Source organism: Euphorbia lathyris, chromosome 6 (assembly GCF_963576675.1).
Source record: "Euphorbia lathyris chromosome 6, ddEupLath1.1, whole genome shotgun sequence".
NCBI classification, from domain to species: domain Eukaryota; kingdom Viridiplantae; phylum Streptophyta; class Magnoliopsida; order Malpighiales; family Euphorbiaceae; genus Euphorbia; species Euphorbia lathyris.
Genome location: NC_088915.1, coordinates 80222881 through 80249060, shown reverse-complemented (window position 1 = coordinate 80249060; position 26180 = coordinate 80222881). Strand labels below are relative to the sequence as shown.

The 26180-nt window shown below is 35.9% G+C and overlaps 1 pseudogene; it reads left to right on the top strand.

The window, feature by feature from the left end:
• The first annotated feature begins 3252 nt into the window (after positions 1-3252).
• Positions 3253-7687, top strand: LOC136233777 (AT-hook motif nuclear-localized protein 4-like; annotated as a pseudogene).
• Positions 7688-26180: the final 18493 nt, after the last annotated feature.

Here is a 26180-nt window from a genome sequence, read left to right as displayed (position 1 = left end):
CATAGTCACCAGAATCGCGGAATCAATCGGGGTCTTTAAGCTAGAAGACCACTCTCGTCTCACGATTGTGAATCACCCAGACCCGATTGACATCAAGAACCTCCAGAAGATGTTGTTCGGCAAAATGGTGAACGGGAAGTGGGTCTAGATGTCTGACTTTGTTACCTCTAAGCAGACTGAGAGCCGGAAAAGGAAAAGCGAGCCAACGGTGTCAGTATCCTCTGACTCTGAACACGTCGAGAAGCCAAAGGACCTGGACTTTTATAAGAAGTGTGCAAAGCTGACCAGCGAGGATATGATGGATCGATTCAATGCCCTGTTTGCCCAGAATCAAGCAAACCGCGAGATGATACTCGCCATGGAGCAAAAATACGCGTCGCAACAAGGCGATATTGATCTGCTCAAAAGTATTTGCGTTGAGGAACATGCCAAAGAAAGTCCTTCTGGTTTCTCTGTAAAAAGTCCGGTAAGACAAATGCCCGAAACTCCTGCCTCTGCTAATGTTAAGGCTCATGTCGCGCCTTCCTCGAAAGAGGAGGGCATTCCTGCCAATGTGGATAGAGAGGTTAACTCCTCTCTCTCCCATCACACCTGATCTGTCCAGATAATCGCTGTCCTAGCATCTGGTAACCTCTAACACCCTTACTCTATCATGTTATGGTCTGCCTATTTTATTGAAAATCTGCTGCCGTGATTAATAACATTGAGGACAATGTTGTTTTTAATTTGGGGGTGGGGATTGTGTGTGTCACAATTTATTGCAGAAATAACATGATAAATGCTCTTAATCTGTTTGTTTAAATTAGTAATTTGATGCAGAACAAATATCCCGTGAGAATTTTGCACAAGTCCTTGGTAATTATTGTTTGTTTCCATATTTTTCTCTCCGCTTGTGTTTGCTCCGTCTAGTAAATTATTCGGTGTTCTGTAGGAATCAAAGAACAGACTGTGCATGCTTTGGTATAATGGTAGTGCTACTTGCTTGTTTGCACGTCGTGTCCCCAAATTTCAGGAAGTTCCAAGAATTTTGAAATTTTTAATTCCTCTTTCAAAATTAGTAACCATTGCCTTACTGCATTCCCCCAAAAATAGTGAGAACTTGAGCCTTAAAATGCATCTACAGTATGCATTAATTCTTTATGAGAGGGCCAGCGCTCACTATCTTTAGGGAGAATTTGCCTTGGTGCCCTGTTGAAACGGTGACTAGTTCTTACTTTCATAGGACGAAAAAGGCATTTAGTTACCCTCTCCGCTACACAAAAGGCACCTGTGCTTTGCACCCCAATGATTAGGATAACCAAGTCGAGCCATGACCTACTCTTTCTGAAAAACCACGAATGATAGCCATCTCCCTTCACTTATAACTCTAAAACACCCTGAGTTCTGTCTTATGCTTCGAAAAGCCAAATTGTTTAAACACTAGTACAGAAATGCTCACTTATGTCGCATCTCTTGTGTCGCGCTTGAAGATAAAGCGACACAACAGAGTAACTAGTGTCGCGCGTTCTGTAAAAGCGACACAACTAAGTATTTTGTGTCATCACTTGTGTCATGCTTTAAGAGTGTGCGTCACAAACGTGTTACTTCTTGTATCGCATGTCTTACAGTGTGACACAAGAGCTAACTTGTGACGCACCTTTACCAAAGCGACACAAGGAGTGTGTTATCTTTGTGACACGCTTTTATAAAAGCGACACAAGGAGGATGTTATCTTTATGACACGCTTTTATAAAAACGACACAAGAAGTGTATTATCTTTACAAAAACTTCAGATTTTAATCGTTTGTTTATTAGTGAGAATAATTTTTTTTGTTAATATTATCCTAAGTCATTTTGATATTAATAATATAATAATTTATTTATTTAATTTTATTCTCATTAATACTTTATCTTTTACTAATTTATTAAACTTTATTCCTTATTTTCTCATTATTTTACTTTAGTATAATATTAATAAAAAAATAATTTCTCCACCAATTTTTTAGGTTACTGCCAAAGCCTTCCCCCCCCCCCCCCCCCCCAAATATTTCTAGTTCCCAAAAAACAAATGAGGTTACCACTTTAGATATTCTCATTCAAACAATATGTGATTCCTCAATTGGAATGAAATTCATGGCTTCACCCTCTAATTCATGACCTAAATCAGATCTTGTAAGCGACCTTCTGTGCGAATCGTCTCCGGAACCTGTTACCAGAATATCTTCTCCAACCTAAATTTTGAATCGAGGTATTTTGTGACCTTGGCTTTAAGTCTGCGGAGGTAATTCTTGTTATGCTTTTAGATTATTCTTTTTGTTTTCTGCGACCCCATTTGAAAGTTACGATCAGTCACTTTTACCTCCATCTTGTCTCTGTTCGACCATGGTTGCTGCCGTCGTGGGTCGCTAACAACTCGAAAGAACATCTGTCACCGGACTTCATCTTTCTAACAATGGCCTCTTATCGTCATATGTCGAGCCCCTTGATCGTCGGTGGTTTGTTTTGTACTGCTTCCTATTTCTTTATACCAAATGTCTCTATTACACCAAATTGGGTACATATGAATTACATTTCACTTTCAGCTTGATGAGAATCTACAAAGAGCCTCTGGGATTCAAATCCTTATCCCTAAACTCAAATTGGAAAAATGGCTTTGTGGGTGATTTTCTTGCTCATATTATAGTTTCAAATCCCTTTGCTATGCTTAGCTCTGTAGATTGTAAGACTGAACTATGTTTTAAGTTGTTAAGGTCACTTGTTTCATAGCCTGAAATGATGGTTATACAGTGATGATTGTTGTTAAGAATTTGAGCATTGAACAACTCATCTATATGCACACGAGCTCTTCCAGCGAGTCTAGCAGATAAAGCTTCAGTGAAGCAGGATGCGACTCTTTGCATTGAGTCACCGAGTGGTGTTACTACTCTATTCAGGTGGTGAAGATATTTTCTAGCTAATATATACTCTTCTTTAGCCACTGCTTCAGCATAAGCAAGGAGGAGGTGAATTAGTTCAAGTCCACTATCTTGTTTATGCATCTGCATATGCATATGAATATCCCAACCAACAAGTTAGTTGATTAGTAAAATTAAAGTGTTGTGGTAGAAAAAGAAATTGACCTGCTCAGAAGCAATGGGCTGCTGCATCATAAGGTTGTGGTGTTGCTGCTCTGAAGCTGAACCTGAAGCTGTTGATGGCTTCTCCTCCTCCTGATGTAGCTTGAACCCTGTGGAGACAATATCATGAAGTCGGAATCCAGATGATCTGAGGAATATGTCTCCCAAATGGAATTATCAGGTGACTGAACTTCAACATCTTCTCCATTGTCTAACTCAAATTTCACTGCTTGCAAATTAAGGCTTGGTGGATCAAAATCACTATTACTATTATATAAACTTGTTTTCTTTGATTCAAAACCATTCAGAGAAGTTGCTTGCAATTTTGTGCATGATGACCTCTCGCTCTTCACTGATCCACAAATTAGGGAATGAGAATTTATCAATCTATCCATTAACCCTTTTCAACAGTGAATTTATCAATCTATCCATTTAGCTGTCTTCGATTTTTCTTAGTTAGCTCGCTTCCGTTTAGTCGAAGCTCTATCCATCTATCAAATTCTAATAAGCGGGAAGCATTAGGCAGTTGGACAGTTATGCCCAAATTCTACCATCTACAAACAAACAAGTCATGTTTGGTTAGAGAGAAATTTATGGAATTTTTTTACGAAATACATTGTTCGTTTCCTCCTTCAGTTACAACTTACACCTATGGAGGTGTTTGTTTCTGCTGTTCGGAGGGCTTTTCCATGTCTTCCTCCAAACAGCTCATTTTGCTTTCCTGCAACCAATTACTCTCAACTACAGAACACTCAATTTTAATAAGTAAACAATTTCTCTCTTTTTGTTTTCTTAATGCTGTTTATGTTGCATGAGTTTAATCGTCCTTTTCAAATGCAGGCATAAATGTTTAGCATGCCAGAATTTTGTCAGACTAGGGTTTCAGCCAAGGACGCCTCAAGGTATTAGATTTCCCGAGTGGTATTTAATCCTTTTTTTCTGGTTTATGTTTCTTTAGGTTGATATATTAGGTTTCTTTGAGTGGAATGCATTTAATTTCACAGTGCCTTCTGCACTATATGCAATATGCATTGAAAGTTAAGAATATATTATAAGTTAATCAAATACACTTATGGGTGTATCCTAACCTAAATTAGGAGGAAAGCATAGAGTTTGTCATTTCTTAAGTAAGTATACATGCTATCTTTTGTTTGTGTACGTAATTGCAAAGCATAGTGTCAATAAATCACTTGCACAAAAGCTTAAGCTAGTGGGAAAGGGCTTCAATACTTGTTTTATTATCTCTAACAAACTCTCATTGTGCGAATCACTCCGTTCAGAAGCTTATCTCTTTAGGAATTAGATCAGTTATTGATTATAATAAGTTTGGACATGCAATCACAACAATAAGAGATTTAAGCGGTTCAACTATTTTTACCAACATCCACAGGGGAGGAGGAGCACGGCAAGTTGGTACAACGGTAAAGAAATTTAATCCTTTACCCAAGTCCCTAACTGTCAAATCTCGTGAGACCCGATTTCACCCAAACACTCACACATATGCATATCCCAAGAGCACAGACACCAAAACTCTGACAGCAAATAAACAAGCAAACAATCCTGCTTATATAGGCCTAAAAGTAATCAATTTCCTAATAGGATTCACTTAATTTTCAAGTCCTATTATAATTAGGAAAACCAAACTGAATAGGATTCTTGACATACCTTAACAGTCTGTAATACACTCCTGAATGAGAATCACTTAGTTCAAAAGCTTAAGTTGGTGGATAAAGGATCGTAGCATGGTTTTAGTATTCATATTTGGATTGGCTATGGTGGTTTGAAATGACATTAGCTGTTATGTCTGTTGGCCTAATAAAGACAGAATTATATGCATGATTGCCTTTGTATGGTAAGATTAAGAATGATAATTAAGGAAAAGAGTTGTCAGTTCAAAACATTTTTGGCTTCTCAATAGGTACAGGCTATGTCTATGTTCCTCTTGTTTGAGTTAATATCTCAACTATATCTAGCTTTTGGCTTGCTGAAACTTGGGAGATAAGAAACAAATTACCACGTATTAAGTAGGATGCTTTATGGAGAAAGTGGAAATGACAAGTGTTTTCTCCACTTGCTTGCTTTTGTCTTTACTTTTACTCAAGTATGTGGAGTGTGGACAATTTTATAATTAATTAATTTTTTTCCATCCAAACATAGTAATGTCTAAACTGTTCACTGTTGAAAAGGGGGAAAAAGAAGGAAAGCTAAGAAAATGAATCAATTAATATTGCTCCCAACTTGGAATTACTACCCAGTGTAGCTGTAAAAGATTTGAAGGTTGATCTTGTATAGCTGATTTTGTATGCAACTGCAAAGATTTGAAGGTTGATCTTGTATATGCTGATTTTGTTAACTATTGTGTTGTAGGGGACAGAGTTGCATACTTGGTTGGTGCAGACTTTACGCCCCATGTGCTCACAGTTCAAGCTGGTGAGGTATGCATTTGTAGTTTCACTGGACTATTTGTTTGTTGTGTGCGAAGTTTCATTTGTCAACATTTTAGTTTTTCGTGTATTTAAGGTTTAACACTAGGTTTGGGAGGGAGGTTTACAAGTGTTAATAAAGTAAGGGTTAATGAATAAACTTGTTTTTGGGTAAGGGTTAATAAGAGTTGATAAAAAGTTAATCTTTTTCTAAATCTTAATACTATGAATTGGAGTGTTAATAAGGAGGGTTAAACACTTTCCTATTTAAACCTTTGACTTCCCTCCATGCACCCATCTGAACAAAGCCTAAAATGAAAAATGCATAAACATGTGCTGGGCAATTAAGAAAAAGAAAATCATCTAAGCCTAGTTCTCAACATGTCCTGTATTTGCAATTAAATACTTTTGCTCATTTATGTGACAAGTAAAAATGCTCTAATAAAAAAACCATGCATAAAAAAATTGATTAATTTTACTTGTTCTCTACTATTACATTTGATGCTTGGAATAGAACCCTGATTTGTAAAAAGAAAATAACTTAGTGCAATGCCTCAATTCTGCTGTAGGATGTTACAATGAAGGTCATGTCCTTTTCTCAGCAAGGATCTCGGGCTATCTGCATTCTCTCTGCAAATGGTACAATCTCAAATGTCACACTTCGTGCTTCTTCTTCTGGCGGCACTCTAACATGAGGTATTCTTTCACTAATTTAGTATACCTTTATTGAACAGGGTTACTATAGAACAGTTTAAATTTTGCTACTAGAACAGTTTATAACATGGCTTCTTTGAGTAATACACAGAAGGCATGAATTTGCCTTTGCAGTTACACCTATTTTCATAAAAACATAGTGCAAAAGGTTTATTTAGTCTTAAATTGTATATTGCATGCTAGTCAATTACAAATATAATAGGAGACTAGTGGGTTTATGAAGATGGATGTCTGCATATGATGTGCTTCATGCTTGTTTCATATTTTGTAGGCATTTTTGAAGTCTATCCTGCCATGTTATTTATTTGTTTGTTTAATTGCCTGAAATACATTCGCTTTGTCAAATAACAAGAAATCAACTGCCTGATCTTCTCCCGCTTTTGCCTTTTTAGCTGCAATCTAGAAGAAATATGTATTATTCTCTTAGCATAGACAACTGATGGATATTAATCTATCGAGTATCTACCTAATTTCAAAAGTAGACACATGGGTATTTTATATTTAGTTTAGGCTTTTAAGATTCTTATACTGTAATACCTCTCCACAGCACACCAATATTCTCTGCAAAATCCTTTTCCTTGTTTCGTGATCATATCTCAAGCATATTGATATGACTGCCAAGATCTTAACAGGTATCATTGATCATCAGAACCCTTAATCCCATTTTTAATTCCTTTCGGCTAGGGTCGTTTTGAGATACTTTCCTTATCTGGATGCTTTATGCCAACTGATAGTGGAGGAAGAAAGAGCAGATCTGGCGGGATGAGCATCTCGTTGGCAGGTCCAGATGGTCGTGTTGTGGGTGGTGGACTTGCTAGTTTCTTGGTTGCAGCTGGCCTGTGCAGGTATATTGTTTTATTACAACTTAACAGGAATGAAAGAAAATGAACAAGTTTCAATTTTTTCCAGCATCGCCTCTTAGTATCATGCTTTAAAGTGCATTTTTAATGAATAGTTTCAAATCCATCAGGTTGTCGTGGGCACTTTTCTGCCAGGTCACCAGCAGGAACAGAAACATAAGAAACAGAGAACTGAAATTGCTCCGACTATGGCTCCTGTAAATGTTATCTCAGCAGAAGAGATGAGAGGGGGATATGGTGGAGTGAAGCCCGTTCTCATACCATGTTCGTCTTTCCATGAAGGCAATTCAGTTCCTATTAATAATATGCAAGCGCAGGCCTTTAGGAACCCAACTTCCGACAATAAACTGTCTTCTCCGGAAGATGATGAATCGGGAGACCTCGACCTATCAAACTGTGAGGAGTCTAGCTGATGAATATTTGTATAATCAAATTGTTCTTGTATGTTATTACAAGAGGTGATCCACTTGGCATAAAAGAAATGGCTATTAGTGAAAACAAATTAGGTAATGTGGTATTTGTAGTTTTATTGTGTGTGCTATAATATCATGTAGAATCAAGTAAATTTTGATTATAAAATTTTATCCTCGATGCTGTAAAATTTTGTAATTTTTTTTTTTTTAAAAAATTAATATTTTGTGTCGCGCATGGTGAAGGGGCGATACAAAGTGTACCAAATTAACCGGGGAGCTTGTGTCGCGCACCCTTGGAGCACGTCACAAGAATTATCATATGTTGTGTCGCGCACTCTAGAAGTGCGTCACAAGAGTTATCGTTCTATTGTATCGCGCGCGTGACAAGTGCAACACAACAGATGAGTAGCTTGTGTCGCTCTAAAGAGCGATGCAAAGTTCTTGTGTCGCACCCCTGTTGTGTCGCACAAAAGTGCGACACAACCTGAAAAAGTGCGACACAAGTAAGCATTTCTATACTAGTGAAAATAAAAGAATCATGCGCTTAAGTTTTGCAAAAATAAGCAATTGAGCGAACAATGCTTAAAGAAAAGATTGAAAGAACTGGGGAATATAATGTGGAAAGAAAGGAACCTTAATGAATATTCAAAAGAGTACATGGTTATGAGCAAACAGGTTGTGTAAATAAAGAGTGTGTAAACAGAAATCATTATAGGCTGCAAAAAATTGCAAAAAGACAGAATTCATACACTGAAATAGCCTTTCACTGTCAAACCAGAGCCTAAGCCTGAACATTACAACCTTTATAAGTCCTTTGGACTATGTAAGGAGGAACTTTGACCCATAGATTTGAGACCAATAGGCAAACTCGCACCCTAAGGGTGTGGTGACTGAGCTGAGGAGTGAAATCGCATTCTTATTCCTATGACAAATAGATGTCATGCGAGAGTGAGTGAATTATTCCATTCCTTAGTGAGGCAAGTCTGGCAGTTGGTAACTTCTAGTGAAAGAGGACATCTAAATTTTAAGATTTAAGGAATTTTTTGAGCATAAAGGACACAATTTTTAAAACAAGTTTTAGTTATTCAATGAAACCTTAGCATGCATCTGTTCATTTCCTCTTTATGCAAAACGTTTTGTGTTTGTATATTCCTTCTTCTCATTCCCTGAAACTAATTTCATTCCTAACTTCTTTTTCTGCTTCCATCCCACAATTTGTTGCTTGAGGACAAGCAAAGGTTCAATTTGGGGGTATTTGTTAGGCATGAAATTGACTAAGTTTAACATAGTATTTATAAGGGAATCTGGGTGTTTTATATGTCATTTGGTAAGAAATAAGGGCTAATTACTTTCCTTGTGCAGGTAAGCAAAGATAAATGCTAAGCTCGCTGGAAACAGCTTGTTTCGCTAACGCCAAAGAGGAGTGGAGCCATACGTGTATCCAGAGGTTAAACGCCGGATTATCCTATGACGGACAGCGACAGATCATGGTGGCAGTGGCAGAGACAGTAGCAGAGCGGCAGGTGGAAGTGTGGGGCGATGGGATTGCCTAAAGCAGCAAGATGACTTGAAGTATCACCCCCTTGAGTGTTCAAGGGTTAATCGAAATTTAATCATTTTAGTTTATTTCAGTTGTAAAGTTTAGTTGACTTATTTTGTTGAAATGGTACGAAGGTTGTACCGATTTTTTGGCCCATGTCTTTCCCCTTTAAATAGGTGAAGTAAAGGAACGAAAGGGATCGAAAAAAAGGATCTTTAGGGGATTTTTAGTAATTTCTTTAGAAGTAGAATAGAAGAAAGAAGAGAGCTCCCATGGAGTCTCAAGCTGTATCAAGAACCAGCGACTGCTCACTGGTCGATATGAGTGAGTAGTCCATTTTGAACGGGCACGGCCTGGCCGACCCGGTGGTGTAAGTTTTACAATGTTTTAATGAATATTTAGTATTTTGCCAATGTTGTGATCAATGAGGATTTAACTTTCATGCTTAGGCTTTTATGTATGTGTTAGATGAATGATAGGACACTGCTTTCATCTTCACCGATATCTCTATTGATCTGCCAACTTCGAAGCTGACAAGTTAGAAGGTTGTGTCAAGGGTTTTCTCATCTAGAAATGCAGTTTTATTCTTAATGCTAGAAAGAACGTATCTTTAGGACACTAAAGATGTTAGTAAATCTTAGGAGTTTGAGAACACACGATAGTTGACTCAAACTCACTTCAAACTGAAACTTTGGCTTCATTAGCATTATCTTGTATTCATGGAATGTTGTAAGACGAAGCACTACCTGTTCGGCCGTGTCGAGCCTGTTCTATTATCTAAATTATCCCAAAGCTATCTTATTTGTTACCGCATCAACCTTTTTACATCTCATTAAACCAACCTAACACAATCAATTTAAGGAACAATACTTGTTACACACACACGCTGTTTAACAACAATTTCTGATGTACATTTGAATCTCAATCCCTGTGGAGACGATACTCAACTTATCACTTTATTACTTGTATCTAGTGCACTTGCTAGAGTCTCATCAGAGGACAACAGTGACCCACTCTCTCCATTTCTGTTCCTTATTTATGCAGAGGGCTTATCTTCGCTTCTATCAGCTAGAGAAAGGGAAGGCAAAATTCATGGGTTTCAAGTGGCCAGACACGCCCCTAAGGTCTCTCATCTTTTCTTCACGGATGACAGTCGGCTATTTTTCAAGGCTAACAGGTCGGAAGCTCAATGTATACAAGAGTGTCTCTCTAACTATGCAAAGGCATCTGGACAATGCGTTAATTTTAAAAAAATCCTCAATTTTCTTCAGTTCCAATTCTAACTCGACAATGAGGTCAAAAGTTTGTCATGAGCTGCAGGTTATGGAGGTTGCGGGCTTAGGGAAGTATTTGGGTGCCCATATTGACATAGGGCGGTGTAAGATGAGGGTGTTCGGTTTTTTGAAAGATAGGATTTGGAGTCGGGTTAATAATTGGAAGGAGAAGTTTCTGAGTCGGGCTGGGAAAGAAGTGCTTATAAAATCAGTATTGCGGTCCATTCCTACATATTTGATGAGCTTGTTCCTTTTGCCAAAGGAATTCTGTGATGAGGTGAATAAAATTCTTAATCATTTCTGGTGGAAGTCTTCAGGCCAGTCATCGTTTGGTATCCATTGGAAAAGCTGGGAAAGAATGAGTTATTCGAAGTCTGAAGGAGGTATGAGGTTCCGTGACTTACATTCTTTTAATCTTGCATTGTTAGCAAAGCAGGGGTGGAGATTGGTGAAAGACCCGACATATCTGGTATTCAGGGTATTGAAGGCTCGTTATTTCCCAAGTGGGGATTTTCTTCAAGCAACTATTGGGCATAATCCTTCCTTTACATAGAGGAGTATCTTAGCGGGGCACGAGCTGCTTAAGGTTAGTCTCCGATGCAAGGTTGGCTCGGGTTCCTCTATCAGAATTTGGGATAGCCCACAGCTCCCGGACATCTCAAATTTCCTTCCCCATCAGATCGCCAGCTAGTGACAGCCCTGTTGAATTTGTGAGCGAATTGCTGGATCAGGAAGGCAACTGGAAAGAAAATATGGTGCATGATATCTTTACGGCACGAGACGAGATTCTGATTTTCTCAATCCCTAGGCACAGAATGGGAAGCATCGATTACTGGTACTAGCAACACTCCTCAACTAGGAAATACTTGGTGAAGAGCGGTTAGTTGTGTGCTATTGATTATGAACAAAACCAGCTCATACCTCTGCCTTTGATTAACTGGTTGCTAATGTGGAAATTACAGGTTGCGCCCAAGATAAAAAAAAATTATAGCGTGCTATGTCTCACTGCCTGCCATCCATGGCTAACCTGAATTCCCATCACAGTTTGCTCCCAAACCGGTGTCCTGTCTGCAACACTATAAGCGAGAATGAAAGCCACATTTTTCTGACTTGTGTTTTTGCACAACATGTCTGGAGCTTATTTTTCTTAGACAGTCGCATGGAGGGAGTGCTTGACTTCTTCTGCTAAAATTGTGGCTGTAATTTTGTGGCATTTATGGAAGTACCGGCACCAGGTGGTCTGGGCTTGGAAATTTAGTTTGCCTGTGTCAGTTCTGCTTGCTGCAACTCTCGACTTTCAAGTATGGAATCTGTCCCATCAGAAGCATACTATGACAACAATGGATAATGGGTTTGCTCCTTCTAAATGGCGGAAGCCACGGGCGGGTGTCCTTTACTGTAATGTTTATGCCGGGATGCAACATGAAGCAGGTTTTTGTTCATATGGCATACTAATTCGTGATCACAATGGTGAATGCCTTCATGCCAGAAATGCTGGAATTGCAGATATGATTGATCCTCCGTTAGCCGAAGCGGTCGCAATCAGGGAGGCTCTCAGCTGGATTAAAGCTCTCAATGTGGTTCGGGCAATACAACAACAAGAAGTTAATCTCTCTTATTTATCGGATGTTGTCAATTATTGCTTTATTATTTTAAGCGATTTGAACGATGTTTCAGTCTCTTTTGTTAGAAGATCAGCGAATTTAGCAGCACATCCCCTTGCGAAAGCTGTTAGGTCTAGGTCTGATCATGGTGTGTGGGCATGTCCACCACCGTTCCTTATCGATGTTCTTTTGTCTGATTTAAGTTAATTCCCCACACTTGAATCTTGCTTGTCCTCAAGCAAGACAGAATCCAAAGCAGAGAAAAATCAACAAATAGCTCCCTTACAAAAACAAGAATCTACTGCACTTTATTATTCACAACAGTTCAGACTACTCATTTTGCAATTAAAAACATAATGAACCTCAGATGAGTCTCCAAAACTGATTAATTTGGTTTTATCGATCAACACTTCATGAAAACGAAAGAAAATGACTAAAATTGATAGCTCACAAGTGGTCACTCTAGCGCTCAAGTGTTTGGGTGTAAATTTTTTTTGTAAACGCTCTACATTTAATTGCACAAAGTGGTCACATTGGGATTGCATCATCCATCCGGTCAAAATTAATGCATTAAAATTAAACAAAATCATAGGTCTTTAAAGGGTTGTAACATTGGCTAAAGGTTGGGGTAGGAAAAAGCGAATTTTAGGCAAAAAGTTAAATGACTCAAATAGTTAAAATTTTTGCAAAAAGGACAAATTTTTTGCATTAGGGAGCTATAAACCACCTCCCCACACTTAAAATCTTGCTTGTCCTCAAGCAAGCCAGAATCCAAAAGGGACACGTGATCCGCTATGTATAAGAAGGTTTAAGCTCAAGGTTGTGTTTGTGAGTCAATGAAGCAACTAAAAATATAAACACGTCTTTTATCCTTTCCTCTATAATTGTTTTTTTTTTTTGGTTTTTAACCATTTTTTTTTACTAGAGGGGAAAAAGAGTGAAATTCAATTGGGTAAAGGTTGCTTCTTCTATTAAAATTACAACCTTTTAATGATTGCTAGCGGGAAATTGAAAGATAGGTGTGTTTAAGGATTCATCTAAACTAAATTGAGTCAATTAACTTGGGTGAAAAAGGATATTTAAGAAGACTAAGGTTTGTAACATGGTTGATCAAAGAAAGGGATAAAAGGCTCAAAGGGGCTTATCTAGGGGAATTGTTAAGGGATTTTGGCTAAACAAAGAAATAGGCTAAATTTCACAAAGGGCTACACCTAGGTTGCCTAATCATTTCAAGTTTAATAAAAACACAAAATTCAACCAGTATTGGATGCAATTCCTATGAGCACAAAGACAATAAATGTAATCCCACACCTAAGAGATCAATTGTTCCTAATCATGAGTCTAAAAATATTGATTTTTCTGGCTCTAACTCATAATTTAAGGGTTATTGGTATCAATCCTAGCCTCAACTAACGTTCCGTTCCATGTCAATTTTAGGCAAATAATACTCTTTGGAGACTCAAACGTTGTTCAAGATTTTTCGCATGCATAAATTTCATTTAGAATGTGCAAATTTTTAAGCGCATTGTCAACTGTATTGCGGGATAGCTAAATGTATCAAATTCAACTGCCTAGGATTCTTTTTATTCCTAGAATTAAAAAGCAAACGAAAACAAAAGGCATTAAATCCTAAAATTAAAACAAAAACATGCAACCTAATATAAAAACAAAAAGAAATTAAAAACATGTAAATGGCAGAATAAAAAATCATCATATCCTAGTATCTCCTCCTCACACTTACAACATGCATTTACTTCCATCATTACATAAAAGTAAAACATAAAGTGCAGAAAAGAAATAGGATAGAAAAATTCCCTCAGGGGTGGCTTGTCAATCCAACCCCGACTTTCCGATGCTAAATTTTCAATTCCAAGCTGCAGTCCTGAAAATTAATCCGGCGTCGGTGAGTATTCCGATTAGAGGGTTCTGCCAATAGAAAGAAAAAAAAAGAAAACAAACATAAGAATAGAGAAAGCAACAGAAAAGAAAAAGAAAAAAAACGTTTAATTTTTTTTTTTCGTGTCCGTCTCGGCGAGATGAACAGTGTCTCGCCGAGACGATACGGAAAATATATTTTTTTTTTTCGGGAAAAAAATTTTTTGGGAATTTTTTTTTTTTTTATGTGTCTCGTCGAGACAGCCAGGTGTCTCGACGAGACGACACGAAAAACCCAAAAAAAATTTTTTTTTTTTTAAATTTTTATATACAAATCTAAACAATTGTTTCAACCTATTCAATTTACACAGATTATAAACGAAATAGTCCCCGGCAACACTTGATGGTGTTGTTGTCGGGTATTTCGAAATATAATCTAATTATAAATAAAATAGTTCCAAGCAAATTTAATCTAATTATAATCAAAATAGTCCCCGGCAATGGCGCCAAAAACTTGATGCTCGTAAAATATATAGCATTTAATAGGACAAGTGTATCCTATCGCAACAAGTAATATTGTGCTAAGCACGAGATCGAACCACAAAGACTATTCGTTACAACTAGTAAATCTACCTAGAATGATCTAATTGTTTAGAGGGTTGGATAAATGTTTGGGTTTTTTATAACTAATTAATCTAATTGAAAGCAATAAAGATAACAAAATAAAGGGAACAATTGACAGGGTAGAAGGTGAATTAATGGATGGCACAACCTAGGCTGAGGAATCCTTTGATTAAATCCTATGTATGGGTTTAGAGAGTTCAGATTTATGTTTTACCAATGATTGAAGGTAATTGTCCTAAGTGAAAGACTAATTTGATCAGAATTATCCTTCCTATTCACATGCATTCGGGTGATGGCTTGATTAGGCATATACCCTAGGTCATGCAAAGCATTAGGTTTATTGACAACTAAGGCTAAAGCCGTAGCCCGGCCACAAAGCCTCATTTCTAGTGGTCTCTAGCGAAGTCAGGTTTACACAAGTTCGGTATAGACGATTCCGTGGTCAGGTTCTCATCTATCTATAATCCTATTCAATGTCAGGGTCACGGGCATTAAGCATATTATATACATAAACAGGCTAGTTGATCATTATCAATGTTCATTCTAACATAAATCATATTCCTAACAATCTCTAGGCATTAAGCATGCATAAACTGATCAATCAAATGTCCTAAATCCCTAATCATACATATTCATATAATCAATTTCATCCCCATCCCAAATTGGATGGAGATCAGTTCATAGATAAACCAATCATGGCAAAAAGGATAATAGGAATAATGGAAAAAGTTTCAATCAAATATAATCGCAAAAGATAAAAGGGAAAGAGATAGAAATCCAAAACCCGTTTTGCCGATTCCAATTATAGAAATAGAAGATGAGGAACTTCTCCCATCAATTGTTCTTGAAGGAAATAAAAACTAAAAATAAACCTAATCTAGAAAGCAAGGAAATAAAACTAAAAATCTACATTACGACGGCTCCCTATTGAATCCGCCTCCCGAATAATGAAGATTAGCTCCCTACTTATAGAGTTAGGGAGAAAACCTAATGTCTCCGGGGGTACAAAGGTCGTTTTCTATATTAAAAGGGGCTTTTTGGGCATAATAATTCGACATTCCAGCAAGGGAGAGGCATTTTTGCGCCTCTCCCGTCTCGTCTCGTCGAGACAGGCAGTGTCTCATCGAGACAGGCCTTGTCTCGCTGAGACGCTTTTGTGTCTCGTCGAGACAAGTGCCAAAATGGGGCAGAACTCTGGTTTTTATCCGTTTTGGTCACTAGGCTTCCGAAGTATGCTCTAATGGTCTCTGGCGAGTTCCAAAAGTGCTCCGACGGTCCCTGAAATGTCCGGAATTGCTCCAAAAGGCTCGGTCTGGTTCGGGAATGCTCAAATAGTCCTAAAAACACCTGAAAATACAGAAAACGCCATAAATAATGGAAAATACGTAATTTGACTAAAAACTACCAAATTAACATCTAAATTAACTAAAGACTAAGCTAAAACAATCTAAATTAATCCTAAAAACCCTATATAAATGGGAGCTATCATTAATCCAATTCTTTCCTTTAAAAAAATGAAGCAACTTTAACCAGTTGTCCCTTTGATGCTGAAAAATTGATGTTTGAGACTGTTCGATGCACTGAGATTGTTGACAGAGTCCGATGAGGGACTGAGCACGTGAAACAATGAGTAATTGAGTGAGACTAGAAATTTAATTGTGAAAATGAGAACATGGCAACAACTATATGGTCGAACAAAATTAAGAACTAAGGGTGAAAATGATGCTAATGGTTAACCGAACTCGCAACTAATCGAAATAGGCTCGAAATGGGTGATTTGAGATTGTTTTAAAGGATGCAAAATGGTTTTAATGAAATATGTAGGATGCTAGAATTTTTTTTTAGAGAGATGTCATTTTTTAGAGAGAGAAATGATCCATGAAGATGGATAATGAAGAAAAGGGTAAAATTGGTATAAAATATTTGAGAAAGAAGGAAGGAGAGAGATAACAGGTTAAAATGGTGAATCAAAAGTCACAAATGGTGGTCAACGGTGACAGTGGCCACTAGTGTTATAAAGTGTAAAATTTAATGCTCATACTGGAAAGAAATGAAATTCAGTAGCCACAATGTGAAAATAGATAAAGTTCAGTGGCCATGGATGTAATTTACCCAAATTAAATTATACGTGTGATATTAAGTAGAACATGTGTCTGTATACATGACACATATATGACCTAATGCTTCTTCAGCCCCTTAACTTGTCCAAATTGGTCATTTTGACCCTCCAACTCATCGAATGTTCTATTTACCCCATTAACTCTATAAAAATGGTATTTCCCACCCCTTAACTTGTCCAAATTGGTCATTTTACCCATCCCCTACTCATCGAATGTGCTATTTACCCCCTTAACTTCATAAAAGTGGTATTTCTTACCCCTTTATAGTGTAAAATTAATAGGACTTATTCAAATGAGTTTGAAAATATATTTTTCTAATATAAACTTTTTTATTTTGTCTTAATTTGATAATTATATTGATCCTTCATTTGTTTATTACAATAATATTGTATTACAATAATTAAATAATCAAAATTTAACTAGCTAAAAAAATTGAAAAGAGAATGAATGAATAAAAGATACAAATAACAGTTAAAGACATTATATGTAGGGATAAGGTACCAAAATAGGCCTATGGTTTTTGAGGAAGTATCAATTTAGGTTCCACGTATAAAATAACACCAATATAAGTTTAACGTTTAAAAAGATATTAATTTAGGCCTCGATAACGGATTGTAAGGGGTGAGACATACTACTTTTGTGGAGTTAAGAGGGTAAATAGGACATTCTATGAGTTGGGGGGATAAATGGATAAGTTGAGGGGGTGAGAAATACCACTTTTATGGAGTTAAGGGGGTAAATAGGATATTCGATAAGTTGAGGGGGTAAATTGACTAATTTGGATAAGTTAAGGGGGCTGGGGTGGCATTAGGCCCACATATATAGAATAATTCTTTAAAATTTTATACGTGTAATATTAAATAAGACATGTGTCCAACAACACTAAAAATGTAAGGTATATATGTGGTGGTATGTTTTCATGCTAAAGACTTTTCATTATTGGGTAAATTATAAAACTAGGTTAAATGTGAGGCTCATTTATATATTTAACCCATTACTCAATCTACTACATATCTAGACTGTTTTTGTATGACTTTTCCATAATACCCTCTATATTTACACGCGGCTGTCTTCCTCCCGTCTGACTTCGCAGAAGTTAGCATATGCGAAGCCTGCGAAGCTAATGTTTGGTTTAGTTGATGATTTTAATTAGCATAGGCGAAGCCTGCGAAGCTAATGTTTGGTTTAGTTGATAATTTTAATTAGCATATGCGAAGCCTGCGAAGCTAATGTTTGGTTTAGTTGATGATTTTAATTAGCATATGCGAAGTCTGCGAAGCTAATGTTTGGTTTAGTTGATGATTTTAATTAGCATATGCGAAGCCTGCGAAGCGAATGTTTGGTTTAGTTGATGATTTTAATTAGCATATGTGAAGTCTGGATGTGTTTTTAACAAAATTCGCTAAGTGGTATATAACAAAAAATGGCAAACAACAACGGATTCCAACATTAAAATCATAACATTATCAAAATTTACAACAAGAATGTCACAATAACAATATTAAAATCATAACATTATCAAAATATGCTAATTAGCAGACTTTGCATATTGCACAATATACGAAGTGAGATTTAACATTCAAATCATAACAATCGATCGTAAACGCCTTAATTCGCGGTGTTGCACGCTAGCTTTCATTTTCTACACCGCTCAATTAATGCATGTTCATAAATATTCTGGAAATAATGCCTAATTATTTAACAAAAAAATCAGAACATAAATGAATACACCAACAATCATTCAGTGAGATTTATAGAATTAGACATTTTTTCTGCGTTTCCCAATCTTCCGCCTCACGGAACGAGATTGTCGTTCGCCCTAAAATCGCCCTCTTTCTTCCCTTTTCTCTGTTGTTCTTCTTCTTCCTCGTCTTTTCTCTCACTGTTCACCTTCTTCTACCACCGTTTACCTTCTCTCACCGCCGTTCGTCCTAAAATCGCCCTCTCGTCTTTCCTCTACCGCCGTTTGCTTCCCTTTTCTCTCACCGGAGTAGGAGTTGTTAGAGAACGCTGTCAAAATCGCCCTCAAAACGACGGTGGGAGTAGGTTGCTGGAGATCGCCTTCTAAATCGCAGTTTGATCGATCTGTTTCTAGAGAAGAATGGGGAATGGGAAAAGACAAGGGTATATCTGTCCAAATGTATTGAAAATGCCTAAATTTATAAGAAGTTAGAAAACTAGGCTAAATATGTAAATGAGCCTCCCATTTGATCTAGTTTTATAATTTACCCTTCATTATATTCTCGTAGATGCATATAGAAGGGGAAAAAAAGTCTTGCTTGGAAGTGAAAAAGAATAAGAGTGATATTATTATTTTTGGGAGAGCATGTTACACATAAAGAAGAAAAAGATAGGAAAATAATAATAATAATAGGAGAATGAGTTAAAGAAAGGGAGGAAGAGGAATAGTTTTTGTACACACAGGAATTTTCACATGCACCTTAATGAGCAAGTGAATTTGCTCATTCACCATTAGATCTAGGCTTATTAAATCTAAGCCTCGGGATGTTTTGAATCTCCACCTTAGGATTCTAATAAGTCTAGATCTAACGGTGAATGAGCAAATTCTACATGCTCATTAAGGTGCATGTGATCAAGACTGTACCTCTATATCAAATAAACACATAAATATATCTTTATATTTTTAAATAACACCAAAAATACCCTAATCTAACAGAATAATGATATGGCACTAACGGTGCAACATGTCAGCCTCCACATCACCAGCCATGTCAACTAAAAAATGTTCCATATGCAAATGCGGTTGGTAGTTTGATGTATGTGATGGTATGTATGAGGCATGACATTTCACAAGCAGTTGGAATTGTGAGTACGTATATGCATAATCCTGGTAAAGAACATTGACAATTTGTGAAATTGATTCTACAGTATATCGGGGTTCCCCCCACCAATGGCCGCCTTGTCATGCCTTTAGAAGGGTCGGGGAAGAGATGGATATTCGCAATGGGGAATTATATAAATCAACGCCTCTTGGCCCCAGTTGAAAGATGTTTAGGTCAAATTCTGTCTATTGGGCCTTAAGGCGATACCTCCCCCACTGCCCCTCCTTACCCCTATTCCCTTTATCGGTCTAAGCCTTCCAAAAGTTTCAAATTTTGATGATGAAAAAGATTCAACAAAAGACAGAAACAAATCCACTATCTGTTTTACGTCAAGCAATATGTGGAGTAACTCCCGATATAGCAGTAAAAGCAAGACGTGTAGGCGGATCGACTCATCAAGTTCCCTGATTCCTATCCTCTTTGGCATAAGGCAGGCCTAAGTGATAAAGTGATCCATTAACCTCTTGACTCGGAATGGGAGCAGGTTTGAAAAAAGAGAGTGTTGTCTAAGGTGGGGTCAAGAGGGTCTCTTAACGCCTCTTCTTTCTTCTCATCAAAGTTTACTGTGGATGTTGGTTTGCTATTTGAGTGGTATTAGAAAGTCGGCCAATACGTAGTAGGATATTATGATTATGACTATGCTAGTGATTTGGATAACCAACGGTCAACTACTGGTTATTTGTTTACTATGGAAAAAGCACCAGTTAGTTGGAGGTCCACCTTACAGTCGACAGTTGCTTTGTCTACGACGGAGACAGAGTACATGACAGTTACAGAAGCTGTTATAAGGAGGCAATTTGGCTGCAGGGGTTGCTAAAAGATTTGGGAGTTACATGTCAAAGTGCATTGTGATAGTCAGATTGTTATTTATTTAGTAAAGAACCAAGTTTATCATGCAATGACGAAGTATATTGACGTTCGTTATCATTTTGTAAGAGAAATTCTTGAAACGGGACAAATACAACTTCAAAAGATTCCGACCATTGACAATCCTGCAGATATGAGTCATGACAACGAAGGTGGTAACATCAATCAAGTTTCAATATTGTTTGAACTTGATTAATGTCATCTCTACTTGAAATTATAAATTGGAGACACTACTGTATGAGAAATGATAGAGAGATAGTTTGGTTTGGGTTTCTTGGAAGATCGCCAAAGTCGAGATTGTAGAAAATTGGCTCTCTTTTAGGAATCCCACATTGTTAACCTAAAGGGAAGAATGAGAAAAGAAAGTGTATATTAGCTGTTTAATGTCCCAAATTGGAAAGGTAGACTTTTGGCGGAAATTTGGAAGACTACATATTGGGTTTTGGGTTTTAGCCTTTGTTTGGGAGTTTGGAGGTTAGTGGAGGGGAGAGTTAAATGAGGTAATGGAAAGGGAAGGGAAGTGATGGAATGGAAAGTTAACAATTAACCTTGTTTGGGAGTTTATAGGATGTAAATGAGGTTAAATGTTTAACCTTGTTTGGGAGTTTAAATATGGAGAGGAAGGAAGGTTAAATTTACTCTGCAGAGACAAGAAATTTTAAAAAAGTTTACGTTACTCCCATTAACCTCCAATTTGGAGGTTAGAGTTTGGAGGTTAGAGGAAGTAAACATTTAACCTCATTAACCTCCATTTACTTTCAAAAAATAACTCCCAAACAAGGTTAACTCAATACTTAACCTTCTATTACTCCCATTTACTTCCATTAACCTCCTCCCAAACAAGGGCTTAGGTTTAAAGTATCTCACAACCGGGAGAAAATCTGCTGTCCCCATTTCGGTGTCCCCTTCCATGTCCCTCTCACAAGGAGTGGTCCCTTTTAATTAAAATAATATATTTTATGAGTCAAGGGGACCCACATGATTAAAAGGGACCACTTTTTGTGAGAGGGACATGGAAGGGGACACCGAAATGGGAACATCAGATTTTCTCCCCAACCAACAACAAGACTCTTCTAATCCTAAGGTTTAGTTGATTTCTTTTTCTTTCTTTATTGTAATATTTGCTCATCTGAAATATTATTGGGTAGTATCCAGTGATGTAGATAATATTGGCCGAACATCGTTAAATTCTGGTGTTTTCTCTATTTGTTTTATGCTTTAGCTTTTAATTTGCTAATCGTTTCCGCAACATCAATAAATTCTCTGAGAAATAACGGATAATTGAATATAACTGAATAATAATAAAAGATTAATTTTGAGATAACTACATTTAACAGATGTATAAGGCCATACGATTTTCAAATTAAACTAATGTGGAAACATTTGAATAAATGAATTAAATTATGAAATTGATGTATAACTACTAACAAATTGGTACATCCTTTTCTTTTTTGGAAACTTAGCACATCCTATTAATATATATATATATATATAAATAAAAGAAATCAAGAATTAAAGAAAAATGAAGAATTCAAACAGATTTACATCCACAAGTTTTTAGAATCTTCATAAATAGTGTTAAATGCAATTAAATTTGCAAAATTTCTTTCTTAAATTTGAATAATTAATATCTACAACAAGATTTAGTGATTGGTTGTTGTCAACGTTCCTATCGTTTTCTTAAACATGTGTTACACATTTGCTCATTTGTCAGAAGAAAAAAAAAACAGTACAATTTTAGTCCTATATATAATTATTAAAGGGATTAGATTTAGTGTGCGTTTATTTCCATTTTTCGAAATTATTTTTTTCCTTTTAAGTTTAAACTTAAGATAAAAAAAGTATTTGATAAAAATTCGAAATAACTGTTTTTAATAAAAAAAAAAATCAACTAAAATATATGGGTAACAGTAACATGCGAAATAAATGGATTGTTAGTCTTTATGTATAAAACAGTAAAATTTTACACCTAATATTTATTAGATAGTGCAATTTCAAACGTAATTAACAAAATAATATCAGTTTTTTCTTTAATAACAGGAAACGTACATTTCAACATTTATTGGATGGTAGCATGTAAAGATAGTCAAAACATGAACTGGATGGTAGCATGTAAAGATAGACAAAACATTTTGAAACTGCATATGAAATTTTTATTTTTATTATTATTATTAATTAGATTTAAAATTGTATATTCTATCAAATTTTAGCTTAAAATTACCATCTTTAAATTATACAAATATGAGTTTCTGTTTTATGAATTTTACAGTTAAATGATATATGAATCAATTTTTTAATAAATCAATACTTGTAATTTAGTGAATTTACAAAATTAGACTATGTATTTTGAATAATTTGCAAAGTGAGTATTTTTTAGTTCTCAAAATCACTCTCTTTTAGGTAAATAGTGACGACAACATATTTGAAAGAATGAATGAGTTTGTAAACTTGAAAAGGCAATGGCCTCTGTTTGTAAACTTTTTGTTGGAACAAAATGAGTAAAATTATATAATTAATTTAAATACCAACAAACACCTCCCTTCATGAATAGTCATGTTCGTTCGTGAACAGTTGTGTTCGATTGTTGTTCGTTCATAAATAGTCGTATCTGTCCATAAATAGTCGTATCATTTCGAGTTGTATTTATACATAATGGAACTATCAAAATTGAGTCTTGAAAAAAAATATATTTTAAGATCATTAACATCATTAATTTTTTTTTAAACATATATATATATATTAGGGTAAATTACACTCATGGCCACTGAACTTTACCCATTTTCATATTATGGCCACTGAACTTCATTTCTTCCCGGTATGGCCATTGAACTTTACACTTTTTAACATCGGTGGCCACTTAACGCCTCAAAACGACCATTGACGGTTAAAAATAAAAAAATCCAAAGCGTTAATGATATTCTAAGGAACTTTAATTCTTGAAAATTTTCGTTTTGATGTCACTTAGGTGTTGTTTGGTTAGAAGAGAGAAAATGAATTTTTAGAGAGAGAAAGCTCCAAAAAATGTGATTTTTGAAAATAAAAAATGTGGTTTCATGGTAAGTGTCGTTCTGAAGAACTTTAATTCTTGAATATTTTCATTTTAAGGTCGTTAACGGTCATTTTGAGAAGTTAGTTAAAATTAAGTGACCACCGGTGTTAAAAAGTGTAAAATTCAGTGGTCATACCGAAAAGAAATAAAGTTGAGTGGCCATAATGGGAAAATGGGTAAAGTTAACATTCATGAATTTTTATCCGATTTGAAGGTAGAAGTCGTAAAGAAAATCTCTCAAAAAAAAAAGTCAAAAAGAAAAAGCATGTGTATATTTTAGGGTAAATTACACCCATGGCCACTGAATTTTACCCATTTAATATTATGGTCACTGAACTTCAATTCTTAACAGTATGGTCATTGAACATTACACCTTTTAACACTGGTGGCCACTCAACGTCTCAAAACGACCGTTGACGGCCTCAAAATAAAAAATTCGAAGAGTTAATGATATTCTAAGAAACTTTAATTCTTGAAAATTTTCGTTTTGAGGTCATTTAAGTGTTTTTTGGTTAGGAGAGAATGTAAATTTGTAGAGAGAGAAAGCTAAAAAATGTGATTTTAGAAAATAAAAAATGTGGTTTCATGGTAAATGTCGTTCCGAACAACTTTAATTGTTGAATATTTTCATTTTGAGGTCGTTACCGGTCATTTTGAGGAATTAGTTAAAGTTCAGTGGCCACCGGTATTAAAAAGAATAAAGTTCAGTAGCCATACTATTAAGAATTGAAGTTTAGTGGCTATAATATTAAAATGAGCAATAGTTATGGGTATAATTTACCCTATATTTTACCTATAGTTTCTCCTTCATGGTACAATTAGTCAAACTATATATATAACTTTTTTAATCGTTTTTTATTTAATTTTTTATTTTCATGCCTATAATCAAACTTAAGTGAAGGATTCATCCCCAACAAGAAGTATTTGAAGTGATCTATCATTAGTTTCAATATGAGTTAATGTATCTTGATAGCATTTTTTTCAATGTCTCGCAGTAGTCCGGTAACAGTATATATGACTCTTCCGGTAAACTGTCAACATCTTGCTCCCCAAACTTGCATGTAAGACATGTGATTTTATACACTTTCTCAAAATTTGTAGCAATGTTCTTTTGGTCGAAACACTCTATCATCGAGATCAAAGTTATCCGCAAGTAGTATGGCGACCACTCGGTTCCCCGCTTGCATATGATATGGTAATATTTGATCTCCGGCAAGTGTATTGGTCCATCTCATTCAATTTTCGAACCATGAACATATCGGAATTTTGTATCGTAATACTTCTAGCCCCGCCATTTACACATCTAACTTCAAACAAGGGCTTGTTAGACTTGTACACTCTCCATTCTAACCTATTCTTAACTGCATATTTTACAAGTGCATCTTGCAATTCTCGTTTATTTGAGAATAAATCATGCACCTTTAAACTGACCACCAAATTTGATGCATTAGATACAACACGAATAGTAGGTGCATTATAGATCTTTGACAACCGTCAAAATGGACCAGTCCTTCTCATTCTTCTTTCTTCATCATTCGTCTCATTGATACTTAATGAGACATGGTTAGCTCGTGCATTTGTTTCGAGAACATTTTTGCAGTGAGCTTGTTTCTGCCGAATAGGTTGTTCTTCATCATCATTATCATCATTGGGGTTATAAGGACCCAAAATATCTTCTTCATGTACCATTCTTTGAGGTCAAAAAATGGATTCGACCTAATATCATCTATACTAGGGTTGGATGTGGGATCACAACTTGTTTGAACAACATTCTCTTTATTCAAAACTCGCGGTAATTGTGCATCCATTGTTTGCGGTTCAAAAATAACATATAGTGAGATCACATTGTTTGCATTCATTCGACAATACTCTATAAATCACTCAACATCACTTGAATCAACAATAGGAACTATTATTCCAAGAACTTTGTTTGGATTGTACGTTGTTTGCATGGCCATACGTGGTCAAATGATGTTGAATCAACACATACAGAAGTGTAGACTCTCTTTTGTAAAATCTTGATTTTCGTTGAAAGCCGAAGCAACTTCGAGCTACCTCATACATATGGCATGCTTTTCCCTCTGTCATTCCACATGATCACACAAAAAAATGGTCGGTTCATACTGCTACTGTAGAGAAACAAACACTTTAGCCAGGTTTGGCAAATAGTTGTTAGTTCTTAGCTGATTACCTTTTTGGTTAGCTGATTGTGTAACATTGTTTGGTAAAATTTAGCTGATTGCTAATAGTTGTTTGTGTAAAATGTTAATTAAAGATATGGTAAAAGCATTATTTGGGGTTAAAGGGTAGTAATTAAGGGTAAAAATGTCTTTCAAAAGAAATGGAGCAATAAGCTAATTGAAAAAGCTCATAAACCCAGTTTTTTCAAAATTAGCTTTTAGCTTTTTGGACCGAATAAGCTCCTTCAAACAACTTTTCACCAAACACCACTATTAGAAATTTGACTAGTCAAAACTTTTAAAGTGGTTCAAGCCTCTAATTTTACTCCAAAAAGTTATGGCCAAACATGACCATTGTCAAAACAATATTAAAGAAAAACAGTCAAAACAAATTTGCTTTATAGTTCTAACAATTGTGGAACAAGGCAAAAGGCTGCGACATAAATGTGTTTCGCTGTTAACATAACTGCAAAGTTATAATATATATACTACATGTATTCGGGAAAGTTAACTTTGAAAGTGTCTAATTTGATAAGACATATTGTATTGGGTCTAAGTATGCAATGAGTCTCTCAATTAGGAGGTAAATTATCTCATGGCCACTGAACTTTACCTATTTTAATATTATAGCCATTCAACTTCAATTCTTAGCGCTATGACCACTGAACTTTACACTTTTTAATACCAGTGACTACTCAA